The 23,460-nt window shown below is 44.3% G+C and overlaps 1 protein-coding gene across 3 annotated transcripts in view; it reads left to right on the top strand.

The window, feature by feature from the left end:
- PRTFDC1 (phosphoribosyl transferase domain containing 1) overlaps positions 1 to 23,460 on the top strand; it is a 74,010-nt gene that overhangs the window by 9,459 nt on the left and 41,091 nt on the right. The window lies entirely within an intron of this gene.

Consider the following 23,460-nt stretch of genomic DNA (forward strand, 5'->3'; position numbering starts at 1 on the left):
ACCATAAACTTTTCCTACCTTTGTCAAATCCAGTCTGAATTTTTTTCCAGCATGGAAGAGAAGGTCACGAGGGCCTTTTGTAGCCATTTGGTTATAATTTGATCCTGGGACTTCTCTTGCAAGAATTCAGAAAGTCTATGAAGGACATGTGCAATACTAACATTATTCAATTCCTAGCTAATTAGCAGAATTGCAGAACTAAATAATAGAATTAAATATCATATGTCTCACATAAGGGCACATGCTAATTATACTCCATGATTTATTTGTTTTTTGCATAGCACCTTCATAATTCTGCATGGTAAGCTGGGTTTTACTTTGCACTTGGCATATAGGCAATGCACATGCATTTCCTATTGGTTGACCTCTTCACAGACTCACAGACTGTTAGGGGTTGGAAGGGAGCTATGAAGATCAGCCAGGCCAACACCCTGCCAGAGCAGGATCACCTAAAGTAGGTCACAGAGGAATGCATCCAGGCAGGTTTTGAAAGCCTTCAGAGAAGGAGACTCCACAACCTCTCTGGGCAGCCTGCTGCAGGGCTCTGTCACCCTCACAGTGAAAAAGTTCACATGGAATCTCCTCTGCTCTACCTTGCACCCATTGCCCCTTGTCCTATCATTGTATATCGCTGAGCAGAGCCTGGCTCTGTCCTCCCTGTCCCATCTTTATGAATATGAAAGAGATCACCTCTCAGGCTCCTCCAATCTAATGAGATCCCTCAGCCTTTCCTCTGAAGATTCTGTGGTTCTAAATTCTTTTTTCATTGGTGACAAATCTACTCTTGTCAGCCATACTAGCAATGTGTGGCAGGAGATGTGTACTCTGAAAGTGTGGAAATCTTCACATGGTTGCTTAGGAAATGAAAGAAAAGCAGGTCCTGCCAATCTGAAGTGGCAGAGCACATTTGGTTACGCAGGGATGCAATTGTCAAGAGTAAGTCTTAGATGACCTCAACATTCAGTGGCTGTGCATATTTTGGCTCTTAGCCCTCATGCTGTAGCAGGAAGGTTGTGCCTTCCCTAGAGCTACCTCCTTGCCTCTAAGTTTTTGGAAAAGAATTTTATTTTTTTCTTTCTTATAGCTGCTTCTAAAGAGGTGTCATTAATTTAGGGCCTGAAGCGGTGCTTCACTTAATGCTTGTAACAGTCTTCCTGGTCTTCAGAAGCTGACTGACACTGAAGCATCAGTTTGAAATATCTTTAATATTGGTGGAGTTATCCCATGATACACAGCAAAATGTGATGCTGATCAAAGTACCTGTGCCACTGCCTGCCATCATTCATCCTTCACTCTTGGAGTTACTGTTGTGTCCTGTCCCACAGCAGGCTTTATCCACCCAGCCACGGGCAGAACACTTGAGGAACTTGTTGTTACTAGTTTAAGTGACTCTTTACCCCAGCCATATATGACTCTCCCAAATCCCCACCTCAGTTTATCCTGTGATAACTTACTTCTCACAGTCTATTACACTTTAACCAGGGGCAAATCATTACAATTTTAGAGGTACAACTCTACATCAAGCCTTGGAGCACCACCACTTCTACAGCTTTGCTTCCCTTTGCCTTTTCTCTTCCACTTCCTAATAGCACTTATTACTTCTCTCTATTTTTATCCCTTTTTCATTTTACTGACCCTGTTCTTCTCACATTATTTATTCTGCTTTCTTTTGCTAACTGTTTTCTGTTTCTCTCTTAAAGGCAGTCCTGCTGCTCTCAATATGCTTCCTTCAGCTATGTCTCCCTTTACTCCTCCAGCTGTTTAAATCCAACAACTAATTTCAGCTCAGACTCATGGGATTTTTGAATTGTCTCATTCCAACTTCAGTGCTGAAAGGTCAGTTGGTATTTAGAGCTTGCAATTTACAGAGGAGTTTCTTGGGTTTAATCGTGGAGCAAAAATGGGCTGTGACTGACCCCAAGTCAGATCTTGGCGTCAGTGAAAGGACATCTTAGCTGCCAAGTGCCAGTGGAGAATGTTGTACTTTGATGTCTGGCACAGGGATGTGATTACAGGAAAGGAGATTGCAAGTATGACCAGCTTTACATGGCCCTTTGTTTTTCCAGCCTGTCATCATATTCCAGAATTCAGAGACTTAATTAGTATGTTATGATCTGCTTTCATATTAAGTAGCTGAAAGTTGGGCATGTAACTGCATTTTTTAGTCTTCTTCATACAAATGAACTGAGTTTGGGTTTGTTTTGTTTTGTTTTAAAATGCATATACATTTAGATTCGCTGGATGTTATCTCTGGCTGCTTGTACTTCCATAATCAGGTTGGTTTTATCTGGTTTGCAAAGTACTGACAGATGTGCCTAAGCCTAGACATTTTAGTGAGAAGCTTTCCTATGTTTTACAAGTGGTGTCTTGCTCCATTATCTCAGATTGTCATGCTAGGTTACTGAACTTAGTATACACACAGGTAAGGGGTAAAAATAACATTGGGTTATTATTTTTAGAGGAAAAAAAGTGGAATTCAACTTAGGGAACAGTAGACTAAAAATAATGTTGTACTGTTTGCAGTCTACAGAGATCAATTCATAGATTCATAGAGGGGTTTGGATTAGAAGGGACCTTAAAGATCATCTAGTTCTGACCCGCCATGGGCAGGGACACCTTGCACTAGCCCAGGTTGCTGAAGAATTTGTCCAACTTGGCATTGAACACCTCTAGGGAGGGAGCATCCACAACCTCCCTGGGCAGCCTGTTCCAGTGTCTCCCCACCCTCACTGTAAAGAATTTCTTCCTAATCTCCAGTCCAAATCATAGAATCATAGAATGGTTTAAGTTGGGAGGGACCTCAGAGATCATCTAGTTCAAACTCCCTGCCACAGGGGCCATTTTTAAACCCATTCCCTCTCATCCTATCACTACAAGCTCTTGTGGAAAGTCTCTTCTGATCTTTCTTGACCTTCTTAGATTTTCAAAAGAATTCCTGCAACTGGAACTGGAGCTACAACCTTGTCTGAAAGCATGTTTTATTTCTTATGCAAATTGAACTGTAGCTTTCATTTTTTTGTGTGTGTTTGTGTGGTTTTGGTTTGCATTTTGGGCTTTTGTGCTTTTTTTTTTCCCACTATAATGCTAAACTGATAGAGTAGGGAAAGTTAAGGAGTTTACACTTGTGGACAGATACTGACTGGCTCAGGTGTGGATCAGTAAAGGAAAAATCAAGATGTGTTGAATTATGAACAGAGTTTGTATCTGTAGATCAAGAAATACTGACAAAGAACCAGATGATTTTAAACTAACACTGTTACAATAAACTCTTTGATTCACTTTGAGACCCCACCTGGAGTACTGCATCCAGCTCTGAAGACCTCGGTACAGGAAAGACCTGTTGGGAGTGGGAGCCAGAGAAGATGATCAGAGGGCTGGAGTTCCTCTCCTGTGAGGACAGCCTGAGAGAGTTGGGGTTGTTCTGTCTGGAGAAAAGAAGGCTCAGGGAAGATCTTATTGTGGCCTCTCAATATCTAAAGGGTCTTGTAAGAAAACTGGGGACAGACTTTTTAGCAGGGCCTACTATGACAGGACAAGGAGTGATGGTTTTAGACTAAAAGAAGGGAGACTCAGACTAGATACAAAGAAGACACTTCTTACACTGAGGTTGATGAGAACCTGGCCCAAGTTGTCCAGAGAGACAGGAGATATCCCATCTCTGGAAACTTTCCAGCTCAGGTTGTTTGGGACTTTGAGCAACCTGCTCTAGTTGCAGATGTCTTGGCTTACTGCAAGGGGGTTGTACTAGATGACCTTTAAAGGTCCCTTCCAACCAAACCACTCTATGAAATTGTGCACTGCACTTCTGAAAGAGGGTAGCAGGTGAATCATTTGTAATCAGCTCATACATCATAGTTGTTAATTCCACCTTGAGCACAGATTGTTCGATAATATTGATCTCTTTTCCATGTGGCATCTGAACTGCAGATTCTTGAAGTGCACTTTTCATCTTGGAATGTCAAGAATATATTGCTGAAAATCACCCTGAAAGACATGAATGAACTTCAAAGGAATGTTGCTTGCTGCTTGGAGGAACCTTCTAGAGCATTTGCCAGTCCATGGAATTCTTTAAAACGAAGACATTATTTGTGGCTTTCAGAACATAACTAACAACAACAACAAAGAAGTGACCTCTGAATTCTAATCCATGCACAATAGTTGCATTGAAGCCTGTTCACAAACATACCCATTGATATGATCTGTTTCCTCTTCAGCCTCCAGTTGTTTGAAATATATTTACAACTGTTGGTTATTAATCTTGGCATAAACAGGACCCTCAGTGCTGCAAAATTCTGAAAACAAGCAACAAAACAAGCATTGTCCACTAGTAATCTGGATGTTTTTGCTATAGGAAGCCATCTCAGTAAATAGTTTTGCTAAATCTCTCTTCTGTAGGAGTAAGGAAACAGGGACTTTGTAAGGAGTAAGTTGAAAGCTGGTTGGTAAATGTAGCAAACCAATTTATTCTTCTGCTGTGCAGCTTTGCTTCTTATAAGTCATTACCAAATATCTACATCTTAAAAGCCACAGCAGCATGGCACATCAGACTGCAAGCAGAGTAGAAGGTGGTGCAAAAGGGACATCCCTGTTCTTCTTCAGTATCGTTTTACTCTATGCAGCTTGCTTTGTTTTAAGAGCGGTATGAACATTACACCTGGAGATGTGGTGTACATCCCCCTTCTTCTTCAGTATCATTTCAGGCACTGGAATGAGTTGCCCAGGGAGGTGGTGGAATCACCAACCCTGGATGTGTTTAAAGGTCATTTGGGTGTGGTGCTTAGAGATATGGTTTAGGGTGAATCTTGTAGAGTAGGGTTCTAGGTTGGACTTGGTGATCCTGAGGAGCTTTTCCAACCTGGATGTTTCTGTGATTCTGTGATCATTTTATTCTATGCAGCTTGCTTTATTTTAAGAGCAGTATGAACTTTGCACCTGGAGATGTGGTGTAATCCTGACCCTAAAAAGCAAGCAGTTGCAAAAGGGTTCCATTAATTTAGCAGCACAAAAGGAACAACTAAATGTGTTGCTTGCATTTGATGATTCGTATCTGCACCCAGACTACTCCAGTGTTACAGTGATTGCTGATCTCCTTGCCTGTGTGTCATGAACACACAGTTTGTGGTCTCCTGACAAAAATGTGCATCCTGAGATGAAAGAGAATCCACATGAGCTTTTGTCCTTGCAGTTTTCTCTTGGGCAGGTCTTGAGTTCCCTTTATTTTGCATCATGCACACACCTGAGCTGGTAACTGTCAGCTCCTTGATGCTGAGTAACCATCAAAGAATTAGATTGGAGCCTACCTGCTAGAATGAATTCCTATAACTTTTAGGCCAAATTTTGCCATAATTTCACAGGGTCACAGGGTGTTAGGGGTTGGAAGGGACCTCTGGAGATCTCTGGGTCCAAGTCTCCTGCCAGAGCAGGACCATAGAATCTAGTGCAGGTGGCACAAGAACATATCCAGACAGGGCTTGAAAGTCTCCAGAGAAGGAGACTCCACAACCTCTCTGGGAAGCCTGTTGCAGTGCTTACAGTAAGGAAGTTTTTCCTCATGTTGAGGTGAAACTCTCTGTGCTGCAGAGCTTGTCCTTGTCCCTTCCTTTTTGACAGCCTCAGATATTTATAGACATTGATTAGATACCCTCTCAGTCTTCTCTTCTCCAGACTAACCAGTCACAGACCTCTCAGTCTTTCCTCATCAGACAGTGTCCAGCCCCTTCATTATCCTTGTGGCCTTCTGTTGGACTCTCTCATGCAGATCCTTGTCCTTCCTGAACTGGGTAGCCCAGAACTAGGTGCAGTATTCTAGGTGGGGCCTCACTAGGGCAGAGTAGAGGGCGAGCAGAACCTCCCTCGATCTGCTGGACGCATTCTTCTTAATGCACTCCAGGATCCCATTGGCCATTTCACAGGATTGAACTCCAAATCAGCTGTGAATTTTCAATTTGACATCCAATTAAATAGCCTCAGTGCAGACCAAACGTGGTTTATTTAATTTGAAGAGGGGTTCTGTGTGTACTAGATAATCAAAAAGGAAAATATACTTGTCTAACCTTTTTCAGATGCATGGCTTGCAGTCAACACTGCCAGCAGTGAGCTCCTCTGCAGAGAATTTTGTAGTGTGATGTACTTTTAACAGCTAACAGGCAACAAACCTGTAACATTTAGTCCATAGAAGCTACCAGTGTCAAGGATGTAGATCTTAAATTGTCTCTGTTCTGAAAATGTGTCCTAGTGACTGTGGACAGTGCTGACAAATAGATGTCTTATGGGCAAGAGAAAGATGAGATGTGGGACTAGGTATCTCCCTCTAGAATTGCTAGAGGGACTTTGCCTTTGTGTACCACAATATCCAGGATGGCAATTCTTGAGAGCAGGACAGGGAAGAGAAGTACGATGAGGAGAAGCAGGAGGAAGATCTTAAGCAGGAGGCTCTCATTATCTCAACCCCCCTTTTTAACACTGAGTTTGATGCTGATGGTCTGGGACACACTTGTGGCCAACTCAGCTCAGCTGTCCTTGCTGACTCAGAGCTGCTGGTGGCCTGCAGCCCATGACTGGCCTGAGATTCCATGCCAGCAAAACCAGGACACAACTCCAATTATTTCTGTGAACCAACCTACTTTCCATAGTGTTCTAAGGCAAGCTGAAAAAAGACTGCACTATATGTAATAAGGTGTGACCTTAAAATCCAGTGCCATGGAACTTCTCAGGTCTGGAAGCAGATGCTCTCCTTTCTAGACATCTACAGTTTCCATTTGATGTGATAGCAGAGTTGTGAGGTAGGAGAGCTTAAATTAAGCATTGCTCAAAGCTGTCTTGAGTAAGGAGGAAGAAAGTGTTTCTGATTTAAGCTATTTCAATTAAAATGTGCAGTATTTTCCTGTTGGACACCTCTGAGGGGCCTGGAGCATTACTAATAAGGTAGGTAGACATAGTTCAGGAAAGGTCATCACAAGCCAGTCATGCAGTCAGTTTATCAAGTTTATCTGTAATGTAAAACTTACTCATAAAGGGATGATCCCTGTAACTCCATGCATCAGATAACACACCTACACACTATTTAAATATGTTAGCACCATCTGAAGCCTTACTGATTTAGGTGCTCTTCTTTTTTTTTTTTAAGTATGAGTAAGTGTTTCAGTGACTCACATAGAAAAGATTTAGGGGAAGGGAGCAGCTCAGCCCGGGGAGAACTGAGTAGGAAGTGGCCTGATTGCCATGGGGACAGAAGGAGAACAGCTGTGGCAGTGAAGGCAGAGTGGTGCTGAGCTGTGCTACAGCTCCATCAATACCAAAATGTTGTTTGAAGGCCTTTCTGGGACATAATAAAGCAACTAATTCCATGCCCTGCCAAGATACTTTTCATCTGTCCTCTGCTTGGGTGTTACCTTCCTTCATATTGATTTCTGACTTTCACTGTGGGGTTTTTTTTGCCTAACTGGAAAAAATGTGACAGCTTTCATGTGTTGTGGGTTGATCCTCTGCTCTTCTGGACTTCAGATCTAGTGCAAACTCCACAAGAGGTATTTTCTAATAGTTCTGGAGAAATTTATCTCCCCAAGGGTCACATTTTTCTACCAGGCTGTAATGTTTGCTTGTGAAAAATGTTTTCCACTTTGAAAGAAGTGTTTAAGGTTACAGTACATGACAGAGGTGCAGCTACCACCTATAAATGGAGTTTTAAATAGGAAGTTAGGTTTGTTGATGTTGTTGTTGTTGTTTTAAAGTATGCTTTCTCTGTGTGAGTTTAAATCTTTAGTGTTTTAAAGCTAATCCAGGTTTCTGGAACATCTTAGCATTTGAGGCTGTGGATGTTTTTACAACTACTCAGTTTTAAAACAGGTCCATAGAATCATAGAATCAAGCAGGTTGGAAGAAACCTCCAAGATCATCATAGTCCAACCTATCACCCAGCCCTGTACAATCAACCAGACCATGGCACTAAGTGCCTCATCCAGGCTTTACATAGAATCATAGAATCAGCCACTTTGTAAGCCACCTCCAAGCTCATCCAGTCCAACCTATCACCCAGCCCTGTCCAATCAGCCAGACCATGGCACTAAATGCCTCAGCCAGGCTTTTTTTGAACACCTTCAGGAATGGCAACTCCACCACTTCCCTGAGCAGCCCATTCCAATGGCAAATCACTCTCTCAATTCAAAGCATTGAGGGATTTGATTAAAATCTTTCAAGAGGTGATCTTTTCAAAGAGTTAGGTTCTAAAGTGCCCCTGGATAGAGTCTTTGTTGTAAAGCAGTTGTTTGTTACAAAGCCTGAAAAATGGAAGATCAGTCTCAGTAAAATACAGTTTGATATTCCACCAAAACCCCAGCAAGCTCCTGCTAAAGTATGGCATCTGCAAAAGTACTGTGTGTTGTCATCTGGAGAGACTTTAGGCTGTCTTCTCAGTGTGCCTCACAGAGCTTTACATGTAAAGAATGTCCAGAACATACAGCAGTGTGCTTTGGTGGCCAAGAAGGCCAACAGCATCCTGGTCTGGATCAACAACAGTGTGACCAGCACTGTCGCCCTGTACTTGGCACTGCTGAGGCCATAGCTTGAGTACTGGCTTCACTTTTGGGGCTGTCACTGCAAGAAAGACATGGAGATGCTGGAGTGTGTCCAAAAAAGGGCAACAAAGCTGGTGAAAGGTCTGGAAAACAGGTCTGGTGAGGAGCAGCTGAGGGTTGTTCAGGCTGGAGAAAAGGAAGCTGGGGAGAGACCACCTGGCTCTCTACAACCCTCTAAAGGGAGGTTGTAGGAAAGTGGATGTTGGTCTCTTCTCCCTAGGAACAAGTGCTAGGATGAGAGGAAGTGGCCTCAAATTGCCCCAGGAGAGGCTTAGGCTGGACATTACAAGAAACTTCTTGGCTGAAAGGGTTCTCAACCGCTGGAACAGGCTCCCCAGGGAGGTGGTTGCATGCCCATCCTTGGGGGTGTTCCAGAGAGGCAGAGATGTGGTGATCTAGCACCAGCTGTGGCTTTATTAGAGAATTGTTGGACTCAATGATTTTAAAGTTCTTTTCCAACCAAAACTGTGCTGTGATTCTCTGCTGGTTGCTGATCCTGTTGTACAAGTCGGATCTGACCAGTCTGACACATGCATTGGAAAAATAACACCTTGATTACTTATTTGGATGCTAATAATACCATGTAGTGTGTCTGAGGGGGTTTATAATAGATCTGAAATGGAGCAAAATTAATGACAAGAAACCAGAGGCTCCTTATTTTCCCAAGGAATCCTTTGGCTCTTTTTTTACTGGCATCTCTTAAATGCTCTTTTATAAAACAGATCCTGGCAATGTGCATGCAGTGCCACACCCTGGGGCTGCTGTGAGACACGAAACTAAAAGGTTACTTTAAAAGAACATAGCAGGGACAAGAAGTGCTGTGTTCCTGCGGTGCTTATCTGTCTGACAAGTACAAAATGTTTTGCCCTCCTCGTTTCACAGACAGGAGCTTGAATATTTAAACAGAGAATGGATCCTATGGAATAACCTTGCAAGAAAACTCACAAAGGAGGTGTGCTGTCAGAAGCCTCCAAGTTGTCTCTAGCCAGAGGACTAAAGGCAGTGTAATAAAGTGAGCACCACTGAACTACAAGAGTCACTGATACACAAGGCTCCAGGTTGCTGGGAGGGACTAAGCATCTGAGTTTTTTGTCAGTCTCCTCTCCTATGAGTTTGCTTGCACCCATCTACCTGTTTTCTCAGCCTGTGGCTATTTGACAGATTTGAAGATTCAGAGAATGCATTGGGTTGGAAGGGACCCTCAAATCTTGTCCAGCGCCACCACACTCAGCAGGGACGTCTCCAGTTAGATCAGGCTGCCCAGGACCACACAGAGTCAGGGATGGGGCCTCAGTCTCAGCCACATCGCTGGGCAACCTATTCCAGTATCTCACCACTTTCATTGCACAGAACTTCCTCCTGATGTCCTGCCTAAATCTGCCCTGTTCCAGTTTCAAACCATTGTCCCTGGACCTATCACTACAGTCCCTTTGAAACATTTATTTTCCTCCTTTTTCTCCTACCTTTCTTTATCACCACGTCCTAGGAACTGCTGATAGTCAGGGTCAGAAGGTTAGTACTTGGTGCTTAGCCTAGAGAAAGTTGTTTTCCCTTGTGCTTGCAGAAGCCCTTCGAAGGGCAGGTTTTTACCATGGAGCTACAAATCCACTCTCCAGTTTTTCACAATCTTAATTTACTTTTGTTCATTGCTTCACAAGACGTTGTAAAAGGTGGAGTTAGGCTGGTACTTATGGATCTAGTAGTGTCCCAGTTGGCATGCTGAGTCACAGAATCATTCAGGTTGGAAAAGACCACTGAAATCATCAAGTCCAACCACTGACCCCACTCTACAAAATTCACCCCTAAACTGTATTCCCAAGCACTGCAGCCAAATGACTTTTAAGCACACCCAGAATTGGTGTGTGCACACCTCCCTGGGCAGCTCATTCCAGTGCCTGACCACTCTTGCTGGGAAAAAAATGTTTCCTAATGTCCAGTCTAAGCCTTCCCAGTGGCAGCTTGAGGCCATTCCTTCTTGTTCTATCACTAATTACCTGTGAGAAGAGACCAGCAGCAGCCTCTCCACAACCTCCTTTCAGTAAGCTGTAGGCAGCCATGAGGTCTCCCCTCAGCCTCCTTCTTTTTTTGACACTAACCATCCCCAGCTTCTTCAGTTGCTCCTCAAAAGATTTATTTCCCAGGCCCTTCCCCAGCTTCCTTGCCCTCCTCTGCTTGCTCCAGCACCTCCATGTCCCTCTTGTATTGAGGTGCCCAAAGCTGCTGATGCTGGGAAAAGTAACTTCTAGTTCTGCTACTGTGATATTTGTACGTTAATGCTAAACAAACATTGAGTAAAAGACAGATACTCCAATTAACATGGATCTAAACCCCAACTGACTTTCTCTTAGCTGAGTCCAGTGTAGCTGCCCATAGCTTTGTGATTTTTGCATTACTCTGGCACAGTAACAGGAGGAAGATTTCCCCCTACACTCTTTAGCTTATGGTGGCCTTCTGAGAGCTGAGGGAGAAAAGAAGCCCAGGTCTTCTATTCCAAGATCATGGACTGGTGATACATTAGCACAAAAGGTGGACACTTTTTGCAATGCCTCCAAGAATGAGTACCTCAGTAGGATTATGGCAGCTCTGGGGAGTATGCTTCTTTAACTGTTCTTTTCCTTTTAAGTTTTACATTTGCTTTGCCTCCCACCTCTGGAGCTTGCAGTCTGAACCTCACCTTATGCAACTGAACAGTCCTCTGGATTTGTTTGTACCTTTTCTCATCCTGGAACACACAGAGAAATTTTATTGCTATGTTTTAAACATTAGTTTACAGACTAAAAAGAAGTATAAGGAAACCTCAGATGTATTTGAGGCTGTATTGTGATTCTGATTTCTATACAACTCAAACCATTGGGTGTAACAGGCTCTTGATTCAGCTCCTGCTGATCTTTTGCAGTGCACAGGTGCTGTTTGTGCCATATGGTTCTAGGTAGTGCTGCAGTCCTACTGCCCTCTTCTTAAAACCACTCATTGATCCTATACCAAACAATTAGCAAAACCTTAGCTCCTAAACCAGAAAGGAAAATATGAAACACTTTATTGTCTTTAATCCTTCTTAGCCAAGATCTCAATTCTGCTGCAATTTACAACAGTTTGGCCCTTTCCCTGTAGAGTTACTTCATGTTTGTGCCAATAAAACTGAAATCCTAACTCTGTTTAGAGAGTTTTAAGGGCCTGCAGGGAAACTCCAGGGGTAGATCATGTATGCAGTCATGGTTTTAGAAAGCTTTCTTTATTTGAAACATCTTTAATCTGTGTACCTACAGAGCTTATGAATTGGTAGAGTGTTGAGCACACGCTTCCAGCAAAAGAGAAGAGAGCAAAGAAGTTACAGCTTTTAGCAGTCACCCCTAGCAAATATGTTGTTAGTTGCAGGTATAATCTGTAGTAACCTGTGTTAACTCCAGTCATATTGCATGTGTTAGTTGATTTCTGAGAGCACACACAAGAGAGATGCCTTAACCAGGGTGGGGAAAGCTTCAGTGGCAGTTTATGCTCCATTAGATACTGGAGAGTCTCTATGGAAGCAATTCCTATAGAGGATGGATTTTCTAGTGTCTATTTCAAGATCTCAGAATCATAGAACATTTTTGTTGGAGAACACCTCAAAGCTCACTGAGTCAAACCATTCTCTAACTCTGCTAAAACATGTCCCTCAGCACCACATCTCTGTGGTTTTTAAACCCCTCCAGGGGTGGGGATTCAACCACCTCCCTAGGGAACCTGTTCCAGGGGCTGAGAACCTTTTCAGGGAAGAAAATACCTCACCTTCTTCAGCTGAAATACAGAGGAGGCATGCCATAGGATACACAAGAAATGACTGAGTGCCTGAACAGGTGACTGTAAACAGTCCAACTGATTAAGAACTTACTGCTGCTGTGAGAGCTGTTGAAGCTGAAGGAGCTGCCTTGCTTTTGCAGCTGGGAAGAAACACACAGGTGTTAGCACAGGCCAGCCGATAAGGAGTACCTCACTGTCAGTAAACTCACTGTTTGTCTTTCTCTGTCCAAAGCCAACTTCCTCGTTGCAGGGCTCTGGCCTTCCCCTGAACTGGATAGACTAGCCTGCATTTGAAGCTCTTCCAAACCTCTGTATTGGAGCTTTTGATTAAGGAATAGCAAGAATAAAGGGAAAAGAATAAAAAACAAGTGGAGACTTCAGAGTAGTTCTATTGCAGATCATGGAGGAGTAAATTACATCTTAAGCTGTACTAACTAGAGCTCTGACAGACCTACAGCAGTTTAAAATTCACTATCACAGCAGGTCCAGAGGAGGGCCATGAAAATGATCAGGGGGTTGGAGCACCTCTGGTATGAAGACAGGCTGAGGGAGCTGGGGAGGTTCAGCCTGGAGGAGAAGAGGCTTCAGGGAGACCTAATAGCAGCTTTCCAGTACATGTAGGGGGCTACAAGAAGGATGGAGAGAGACTGTTTGCAAAGGCCTGCAGGGACAGGATGAGGGCAAAGGCTGCAAACTAGAGAAAGGCAGATTTAGATTGGATGTTAGGAACAAGTTCAGCACCAGGAGGGTTTTGGAACACCGCAACAGGTTGCTCAGGAAGGTGTTCGAAGCTCTATCCCTATAGATATTAATAGTGAGGCTCAACAGGGCTCTATGCCACCTGATGTAGTTGAGGATGCCCCTGCTGACTGCAGAGGGGTTGGACTGGATGAGCTTTGGAGGCCTCTTCCAACCCAGTCCATTCCATGATTCTTTGATTCTCTGATTGCACTCGGGCAGTATCAGTAGGGCAGCACAGTCAGTGGTGTGGTTTCCAAGCAGCTCGGGAAGGCAGCTTTGAGCTAAGAGGGACAGAAACCCATCAGTGCTTCAGTGCCCTGGCAGGAGAGGTGATGTCCTGACCACAGGTGTGTGCTGCTTCAGTATTTGATTTCCAGCTGCTTCAGCATCCCTAGTTTGTTAGCAAGGTATTCAAAGCACCTCCCACAAATCTCTCAGTGACCTGGCACTTAACTTATTTTGCATGTGGGTGTGCCCCAGAGCTGGCAGACTGCCTTTGGTGTACGTTTGGTTGCGAGGAAGGCAAGGCATGCTTTCCATGCTTTACTGGGAAATGAACCCTATCATCCCCACTCACTTGCACAAGCCTCCACCTTAACAGTACTTGTCAGTTGTCCTCTGAGTGTTGCTGCTGGAGACTGGATAGTCCTAGTTGCCTGCCACGAAAATCAGGACAGTTCATGATCTGACCTGCACTCTTGAGGTTCTTTGTTCTTAGCTGTTACTCTTTAGAGGAGAAACCCAAAATGGTATCAGTTCAGGTGTCTGTTGCTTGAAATACAGCATCCTATGCTCTACCACTGCACTGGTGTTCTTACTTCTGCTGGTATACTGTGCATAGCTTCCTAGAGTCACAGAATGGTAGGGGTTGGAAGAGGCCTCTGCAGATCATCCAGTCCAACCCCTGTGCCACAAAATGATCACCTAGGGCAGGTCACCCAGAAAGGTGTCCAAACAGATCTTGAAAGTCTCTAGAAAAGGAGACTCACAATCTCTCTGGGCAGCCTGCTCCAGTGCTCTGCCACCCTTACAGTAAAGAAATTTCTCTCCATGTTGAGGTGGAACTTCCTGTGTCCCAGTTTGTATCCATTACCACTTGTCCTGTCACAGGGCACCACTGAAAAGAGACTGCCCCCTTCTTCTTGACGTAGTTTCATAGCCTGTGCTTCATATATCAGTTTGACTTTCCCTAGTAGCCAAATGATGTAGAGGCTATACTGACATTTCCCTGATGTGATGGTTTGGGGGTTACCCCGCCCCCCCACACTTTTGTATTTGCCCCAGCTGACTCAGACGGACCCTGGGAATATAGATGAAGCAATTTATTTACAGCTAGCAGAATTTACAAGCAGCTATTCACACTATATACAGTTATATACAATTATATACAGAAATATACAAAGGATAAACAATACAAAAGCACAACTCCCCTCCCAGAAACCTGAGTCCCCAGGAGGGGCTCTCAAACCACCCCAACACCTCCCCCAGCCCCTCTCAACCTTACCCCAGTTCTCAGGAAGAATAGAGGTGCAGCCAAGAGGTTAGGGAGCAGGGTTAGTAGGAGCAGGGTTAATGAGATGTGACCAGGTCCAAGGCAAAAGCAAGAGTGAGAGACAAAATGGAGAATAAGACTTTCTTCTTCCCAGAGTTCTCAGCGAGACTGTGAGAGAAGTTGACATCAATTGTTTTCATTTCACTGCCTGTTATCTAGTTCTGTTACCAAAACACTCCAGCTTGCTTCAAACTAGCACACCTGACCAACATACTCATGGACTGAAATAGAGCTCAGGAGGCAGGCTGCAAAGCAATTAAGTTTCATCCTAGAGTGTCAGCATCCAGACTGGAAGAGCACAATGTTCATTTTCATTACTCTGTTCATGATTGAGGAGACAGAGCATGGTCATGTAGCAAAAGGTACCACACCACAGCATATCATTTCAAAGCAGAAGTCCTCATAATTGCAGACCCATCTGTCTAAACTCTGCCAACACCTGCAATTAATTTCTGCAATGCTGTTTTTTTCAGTGAAGAAAGCTTCTGAATTGCTTTGCTGCAGCTGAGTCACACGAAAGTAATACATTTCTGTTTCAAAGCTGGGTGGTGAGAAACATTGCTTCTGTGGCTTCAGTTTGGAAAGGCATATATTGAATGGGAGCTCCCTTCTGTAATGCTGAGATGAAAGCAGAGCAGAGAAGGGTTTTTTATCTCCCCTGTAATGTTAGTACACAGTTCTTCAGTTTTCTGTCATTTTCAGTTTCTGCTGCAGCAGTGCCTTGCAGCCATGTGTCTGAAAACACAGAATCATAGAATGCCCTGGGCTGCAAGGGACTTCCAAAGGTCATCCAGTCCAACCCCTCTGCAGTCAGCAGGGGCATCCTCAACTACATCAGGTTGCACAGAGCCCTGTTGAGCCTCACCTTGAATACCTGCAGGGATGGGGCCTCAACCACCTCCCTGGGCAACCTGCTGCAATGTTCCAAAACCCTCATGGTGCTGAACTTATTCCTGACATCCAAAGTAAGTCTGCTTTTCTCCAGTTTGCAGCCATTGCCCTCATCCTAGCACCACAGGCCTTTGCAAATAGTCTCTCTCCATCCTTCTTGTAGCCCCCTTCATGTACTGGAAGGTCACTATTAGGTCTCCCTGGAGCCTGCTTTCCTCCAGGCTGAACCTCCCCAGCTCCCTCAGCCTGTCTTCTTACCAGAGGCGCTCCAACCCCCTGATCATTTTCATGGCCCTACTCTGGACCCGCTCCATCAGGTCCATGTCCTTCCTATATTGAGGGCTCCAGAATTGGATACAGTACTCCAGGTGCTGGCCACATTTACTGTTCATGTAGCCTGTCTAATTGCAAGTTCTTGTTTTATTGAGGCTTGCTGAAACTCCATTCCTGATGATGATGAGTGTCCCTAACATGAAATTCTGTGGTTTTCATTATTCAGTGGACAAACTATAGGTAAATTCATAACTCTTGTCCAAGAACTTTAGGGTGAATCACAGAATGGAGGAGGTTGGAAGGGACTCTTGAAGATCATCAAGTCCAACCCACCTGCCAGAGTAGGGTCACAGAGAGCAGGTCACACAGGAACACATCCAGATGGCTCTTGGAAGTGTCCATAGATGGAGATGGGCAGCCTGCTCCAGTGCCCTGCCACCCTCAAAGTAAAGAAGCTCTTCCTCATGTTTAGATGGAGCTTCCTATGTTCAAGTTGATGCCCATTGCCTCTTGTGCTGTCACTGAGAAGAGTCTGGCCCCATCTTCCTGACAGCCACCCCTTTGAAATTTGTCAGCATTAATAAGATGCCTTCTCAGCCTCCTTTTCTGCAGGCTAAAGAGTCCCAGCTCCCTCAGCTTTTCCTCATACAAGAGAGGTCCCAGTCCTCTATGAATCATCCAGGAGAATGTCTCTGTCAAGTAACTGCAAAGATTGGTTGCTAATAATTCTTCATGACCTAATCTGGGAGAAATATTAGATTGGTTATATCTTGAAATCTCTCCTCAAATATATTTCACCTAGATGAAAATCTAACCTTGGAGTGAACATGCAAGCAAATTGCCTTGGAGTGGTACCAAGGAGAATTGTATTATACCTTTGCATGAGCCAGAGCCCAACTGGATAATTTGGGATGTTACTGATGAAAAATAGTTGAGGTTGCTGCTTTTTATGTGCCTGTGGTGAATGTGATTGAAAAATAGTTTCTTTCTGAGTTCTCAGTGAAGATTTTAGAAAGGAAATTTTGGTCTCATCTCTTGAGCTGGGATTCATTTCACCTAACTTCAGATTTCTCACAATTCACTGAATCACACAATCACAGAATTGCCAGGCTTGGAAGGGACCTCAAGGATCATCTAGTTCCAAACCCCCTGCATGGGCAGGGACACTGCATCAGATCAGATTGTCCAGAGCCACATCCAGCCTGGCCTTAAAGACCTCCAGGGATGAGGTTTCCACCACCTCTGTGGGCAACCTGTTCCAGTCTCTCAGCACCCTCATGGGGAAGAACTTCTTCCTAACATATAATCTAAATCCCCCCTCCTCTAGCTTGGATCCTTTCCTCCCAGCCCTGCCACTGCCTGACACCTTTGCTGTAGCTGCCTGGTTTAAGTCACTTGCTGTAGATTTCCTGTGTGGTGAAACAGCTGATTTATGCAATCTGTCTTGTTTTCTCCAGGGATTACAGAGCCCAGGATGCATAGCTATAGGTGGCTTCACTTTCAGATACTCGGTAGTCCTGTCTGTAATCAAGACATTTCCAGCTCATGGGTCACCCTGTGAGAACAGAGACAGCATAGATCACATGTAGTTAATAATGACAGTCTTAACCCAAAACATAACAAAACCAAAACAGTGAGGCCAAGGTGACTGTGAGGACTGAACTCTGCTCTGCTTTAGTGGACGTGTTGCACTGACCCTGTTCCTGAAGTTGTGCTTGACTCTTGCTTTTTAAACTCTGCCTATTGTGGGTAGAAGCCAGGAACCTCACAGAAGTAATTCTGTCCTAACCATTTCATTTAGTCATTAGGGAAAGCTAAGGGAAGCTTTAGAGGTGTTCTATATTGAAGGGCTTGAGTTTCCAAGGGACAATTGAAAATGATGGTCTGTCACTTCTTTTTTTGTCACTTTTCTCCTCTACTGAGACCCCCACCTGGAACACTGAGTTCCCAACACTAGAAGGACATTGAGGTGCTGGAGCAGGTCCAGAGAAGGCCACAAGATGAGCAGAGGGCTGCAGCACCTCTCATACAAAGACAAGCTGAGAGAGTTGGGTCTGTTGAGCCTGGAGAAGAGAATTCTCTGGGGATACCTTTATAGCAGCCTTCCAGTATCTGAAGGGGGCCCACAAGAAAGCTGGGGAGGAACTTTTTACAAGGGCTGGGAGTGATAGGATGAGGGGAAATAGATTGAGGCTGGAGGAGGGCAGATTTAGACTAGAGATTAGGAAGAAATTCTTTCTAGTGAGGGTAGTGAGACACTGGCACAGGTTGCCCACAGAGGTTGTGGATCCCTCCCTCCTTGGAGGTGTTCAAGGACAGGCCTTGAGCAACCTCATCTAGTGGAACCCCCTGCCTATTGTGGGGGGTGGGAACTGGATAATCTTTAAAGGCCCTTCCAATCCAAACCATTCCATGATTCTATGAAAACCTTCCTAGAAACCCCAGTTGCAGGCAATAGGATGGTGGTGCAAAGTGAGTGAGCTGTCCTCCTGGCACTCCTTAGCTTGGTGGGATGTTGCATCACCCAGGTGGCAGAAAGCAAAGTGGAGCAGGCCTGACAGTCACATCCCTCTTTGTTAAGAGCTCCCCCACTGAATTTTGGGTGAAAAAAAAAAGTAATTCCATTTATTTGGGGAAGAAATTCCATATGAACTCTGCAGACCATAGAAACTAACTGCGCGATAACAACCTGGTGTCTGCAGTCCATCATTCAGTTCTGCATCTTAACTCTTATGGTAGAGCTACTTTCTCCCCCCCCCTCTCCGTGAGTAAAGAATCTTTGTTTCACTGAGGCCAGTAATAATGCACTCCAGATTCAGTTTCTTTACAAGAGTAACAGATGTTCACAGTTTGGTGCAATTTTCAGATGAGCAATGCTGTTTGTAATAAATTTCCCTGAGACCACCCAACTCATTTCACTTGTAACTTGAACTGCATCCAAGTGTTGCTCCCAGGAGATGGAAAAGAGATGTAATAATCCTATGCCTCACCCAGTTCAAAAGACATGACTTAGTATAGATGGAATTTAAATATCTATATTTCCAATCAACCCAGAAAGTCCAATTTTTATCTTAGATGCTGTGAAAAATGGGAGTGGAAAGAGCAGGATTCTTGCCTTCATTCATCATCAAGTATTCTTAGGGTCTGAAGATGTCTATTGGCAAGGTCTGAATGAAAACAAAAATTAAAAAGCAAAGGTGAACAGGTCAAAAAGCACAACACAACAAATAAAACCAATGAAATGGAGACTTGTCCTGGAAAATGCAGATTTATTAAGTGTGGAGAAAAAATGAAGTATGAAAGATAGCTGAGAATGAGGTGTAGGGATGCAGTGTGATGCATCATGTCACAGAATCACAGACTGTCAGGGGCTGGAAGAGACCTTGAAAGCACAGCCAGTCCAATCCCCCTGCAGAGCAGGATCTCCTATAGCAGATCACACAGGAACACATCCAGGCAGGTCTTGAATATCTCCACAACCCCCTTGGGCTGCCTGTTCCAGGGTTCTGTCATCCTCACAGGGAATAAAAATCCTCCTCGTGTTTCCATGGAACTTCCTATGCCTATGCTTCCACCATTGCCCCTTGGCTTGTCATTGGGCATCACCCAGCAGAGCCTGGCTCCAGCCTCTTGGTGTTCACCTTTTGCATATTTATAAGCACCAATGAGGTCACCTCTCAGTCTTCTTCTCTCCAAGCAGCAGAGCCCCAGCTCTCTCAGGCTCTCCTCATAAGGAAGATGTTCCATTCTCTTGATCATTTTTGTGGACCTGTGCTGGACTCTTCAAGCAGTTCCCTGAGGTCCTTCTTGAACTGAGGGGTCCAGAACTGGACACAGTATTCCAGGTGCAGCCTCACCAGAGCAGAGTGGAGGGGGAGGAGAACCTCTCTGGACCTACTAAACACAGCCCTTCTAATCCACCCCAGATTGGCACTGGTATTCCTGGCCACAAGAGCACACTGCTGTCTTCTGGAAACATCCTGTGCTGCATTAGCCAAAACTGTGTGCTTTGGATATGTCTCTACCTGGGACATTATATGTAATATCAGGTATTGAACACCAACATTGTGTTGATAGGGTTAAGGGATGTTAGAAAGAAAGGAGCAAGGAATTTTGGGTGATGGGAAGCAAACCTTTAATTCATGTCTCTACATTTATAAGAAGTCCTCTGGACTCACAGATTCATAGAATGGTTTGGGTTGGAAGGGACCTTAAAGATCATCTATTTCCTCCCCTCTGCCATGGGCAGGGACACCTTGCACTAGCCCAGGTTGCTCATGGCCTCATCCTACCTGGACTTGAGCACTTCCAGGGAGGGAGCATTCACAAGCTCCCTGGGCAACCTGTACCAGTGTCTCACCACTCTCACTGTAAAGAAATTCTTCCTAATCTCCAGTCTAGATCATATCTAGAGTCAGTCATATCAGTTTTGTCAAGGTATGGAACAACTCCCAAAGGAGCAAAACACCTCTGAATGACTTAAGACCGTGTTAATTAAAGACATAGTTCTGAATTGAGGAATTTGTACTGAATGAAACATTTTTTTCCTCTTTCCTGACATTTTTTATACTTTACACTTATTTAGTGCAGCCTTATTTTGAGGTAGTGAAGTGAGAACTCAGAGAAAAAAGTCCTGGAGAGGTTTCCATGGCAACCACAGCATGCACGTTATCTCTGAACATTGTGGTATCGAGTCTTGCTGCTTGGCAGGTCTGTGTTTTACAGCATGAGTTAATTAATGACTGTAGAGATAATTATAAATGCCATTAACATCAATGATCAGACTTCTTTTTTTTGGCAAGAGCACTGCTATACTTGGTGATGCAAGGAATTTCTTGGCAGCTCTTTGGTGGACTCAGGGCTGCATTTTCCTGTGCATCTTATAGGCATGGTGACGACTCAGCCCAGTGCTCTGGCAGCAATTGTTCTCTGGGCAGAAGAGGAGGATTTTCATAATTGTCTTACAACAGCCCATGTGTGACCATGCAGATTGACAGGATGCTGAGATCCCCCCAGCTCTCAATGGCTTTTGTGTTTGCTTAACTGCTTGCCAGCACTGAAGATGCTATTTCAGCATCTTCCTTTCGGCTGGAGCCAGAAATACCAAGTGCAAAGGGAACAGTGCTGCTGTGAAAGCTGCTGAAAGAGATTTATTTTCCTTTTACTTGAAAAAGAAACAAATTCATTAATCATTGCACCTCACTATTATCTTTTTAGGTCTTCTCCTTTTCAACTAAGGGCAAACTGCCTCTTCAGCAATTGTGCCGTGTGGATTGTTAATGAAATCCCAGACTTTCTCATTTGGACATGAAAAAATATTTGGTCCCTGCCTTGGTTACACAGGGCCACTGCAGACATTATGAACTGTTTTTTTCTGTGCTTTTAATAGTCTTGATCTGACTACATTCCTGACTTTTGAAGTGACCTCTCTAGCTCTGCAACAAAAAGCTTATCCTTTTGAGCCTCAGCTTAAGAATCTTCTTCATCTCTAAACTTTGTTTAGTTTTTAAATCATCTGAGGAAATCAGTTTCTGGCTTTGCTGGTTGTGGGTTTGATTTATTTTGTTTTGGGTTTGGAAAAAAACCCAAACAACTTTCTGGTTTTCTTTACCAAAATATGAGAACTGTTGACACATATTAAGAAGCATATGGGATGTAACCTTCATTCCTGCTGGAGCTCTGTTTCCCAGGAAACGAACCAGAGCAGAATGCAAAGCATCTGAAGTTCCTAGATCCAGTGCAGAAAAAGCCAAGGCAGGTCTGACAATGGTCCTGTAAGGCAGTGACTACAAAGCTGTGGAGTGAGAGGCTTTTGGGGAGTCAAGTCCAACTAAAAGGAGAGCCATTTAGTGAGCCTAAAGTGTCCTCTGGGCATTCTGCCACCCTTCCAAGCAGTGTATTAGTTAGTTATTAATTTAAACAGCCCATTCCCATGGGACCAGGGTCACCTGTGTGGCCTGCCCTACATGATTCTGTTTTGCCACAGGATCAGTTGGACTCAATGAACTTCAGAGATCACTTCCAACTCCTAACATGAGTGACTGAAAGATCTGGGGCTGTTTAGTTTGAAGAAGAGGAGGCTGAGGGCAGACATCTTGGCTGTCTACAGCTACCTGAAAGGAGGTTGTGGAGAGGCTGCTGCTGGTCTCTTCTCACAGGTAGTGGTAGAACAAGAGGGAATGGCCTCAAGCTGCCACTGGGTAGGTTTAGGCTGGACATTAGGAAACATTTTTTCCCAGCAAGAGTGGTCAGGCATTGGAATGTGCTGCCCCGGGAGGTGGTGGAGTCACCAACCCTGGATGTGTTTAAAGGTTGTTTGGATGTGGTACTTGAGGACATGGTTTAAGGATGAACTTTGTAGAGTAGGGATAATGGTTGTACTTGAAGATCTTGGGAGTCTTTTCCAACCAGAATGTTTCTCTGTGTGATCCTGTGATTCTCTCTGATCCTGTAGGAGTTGCTGGGGATGTCAAATTGCTTGTGGTCAGGTGGCTGCAGAGGTGGTGTGGAAGTCCCTGGGCTTGTGGCACCTGGGCTGTGAATGTGGGCAGATGCAATGTCCACCTGCAGAGGTGAGCAGCTCTAAGTCAGCTCTGTGGCAGCATGCTGCTGGTGCTGCCTTCTAGGGAGAAGAAGAAAAGCTACAAAGCCTCCCCAGAGCCTTCTCTTCTGTAAAACAAATTTATCAATAAAAGCATTAATGATTTTTTTTTAAGCACCCTTTTCAGATAGGGAAAAGGAAGCATCCTGTCCTCTTTCCATTTGGCTAGACCTGACTGGCAGCAGTTTATTTTGTGAAATTCACCTCAGGAGTTTTATCTTTGCATTAGTTAAAAATGCAAAAATAAAGCTGTTGAAACCATGTGGCACACTGAAAGTGGTCTTGGTATCAGGTGATAGCTTTTGCAAAACTTCTTTTCCCCCCCAAAAAATCCTGACTGAGTTTCTTCATACCCATCTGAATTCTCTGTGTGAGGGACAGATGCAAGCACATTTTGCCTGTGTTCCTAAAGATTGTTCAAAAACAGTAATCTGCTTACAGGACTCTGGTTAAGTGTTGAGATGCTCTTATCCTCTTGTTATGAGTGGGACAAAAGGAAATACTGCAAGAGGCTGCCCAGGGAGGTGGTTGAATTCCCACCCCTGGAGCTGCTGAAAAGAGGCAGAGTTGTGGTGCTGGACAGCTTCCATTGGACTTTTCTCACAGCTTTTGTGCAGAGGGGAAAAAACATCAAAACAAACCATAAAATCCCCAAATAAACCATCCAACTTCAACCTTCTTGTGATGATCCCACCGACCAAAATCCTGCAGACGTTCCCACATGGGGTGGGTTAGGTTGGAGATTAGAAGAAACTTCTTCCCTGAAAGAGTTCTCAACAACTGGAACAGCCTACCCAGGGAGGTGGCTGAATCTCCATCCCTGGAGGTGTTTCAAAGAGGCAGAAATGTGATGCTGAGGGACATGGTTTAGCACCAGACTTGGCAGGGCTCGAGAGTGGTTGCACTGGATGATCTTAAGGAGCTTTTCCAACCCAAACAATTCTATGTCTCTCTGTTACTCAACACTTGTCACATTAAGAAATGGCAAGCAAGGGAACATTATTTATTTTAAAAGGAAAGATGCAACATTTTCTAGTTCAGTAAAGCCT

The sequence above is a fragment of the Pogoniulus pusillus genome, chromosome 23, assembly GCF_015220805.1.
Source record: "Pogoniulus pusillus isolate bPogPus1 chromosome 23, bPogPus1.pri, whole genome shotgun sequence".
Lineage (NCBI taxonomy): Eukaryota > Metazoa > Chordata > Aves > Piciformes > Lybiidae > Pogoniulus > Pogoniulus pusillus.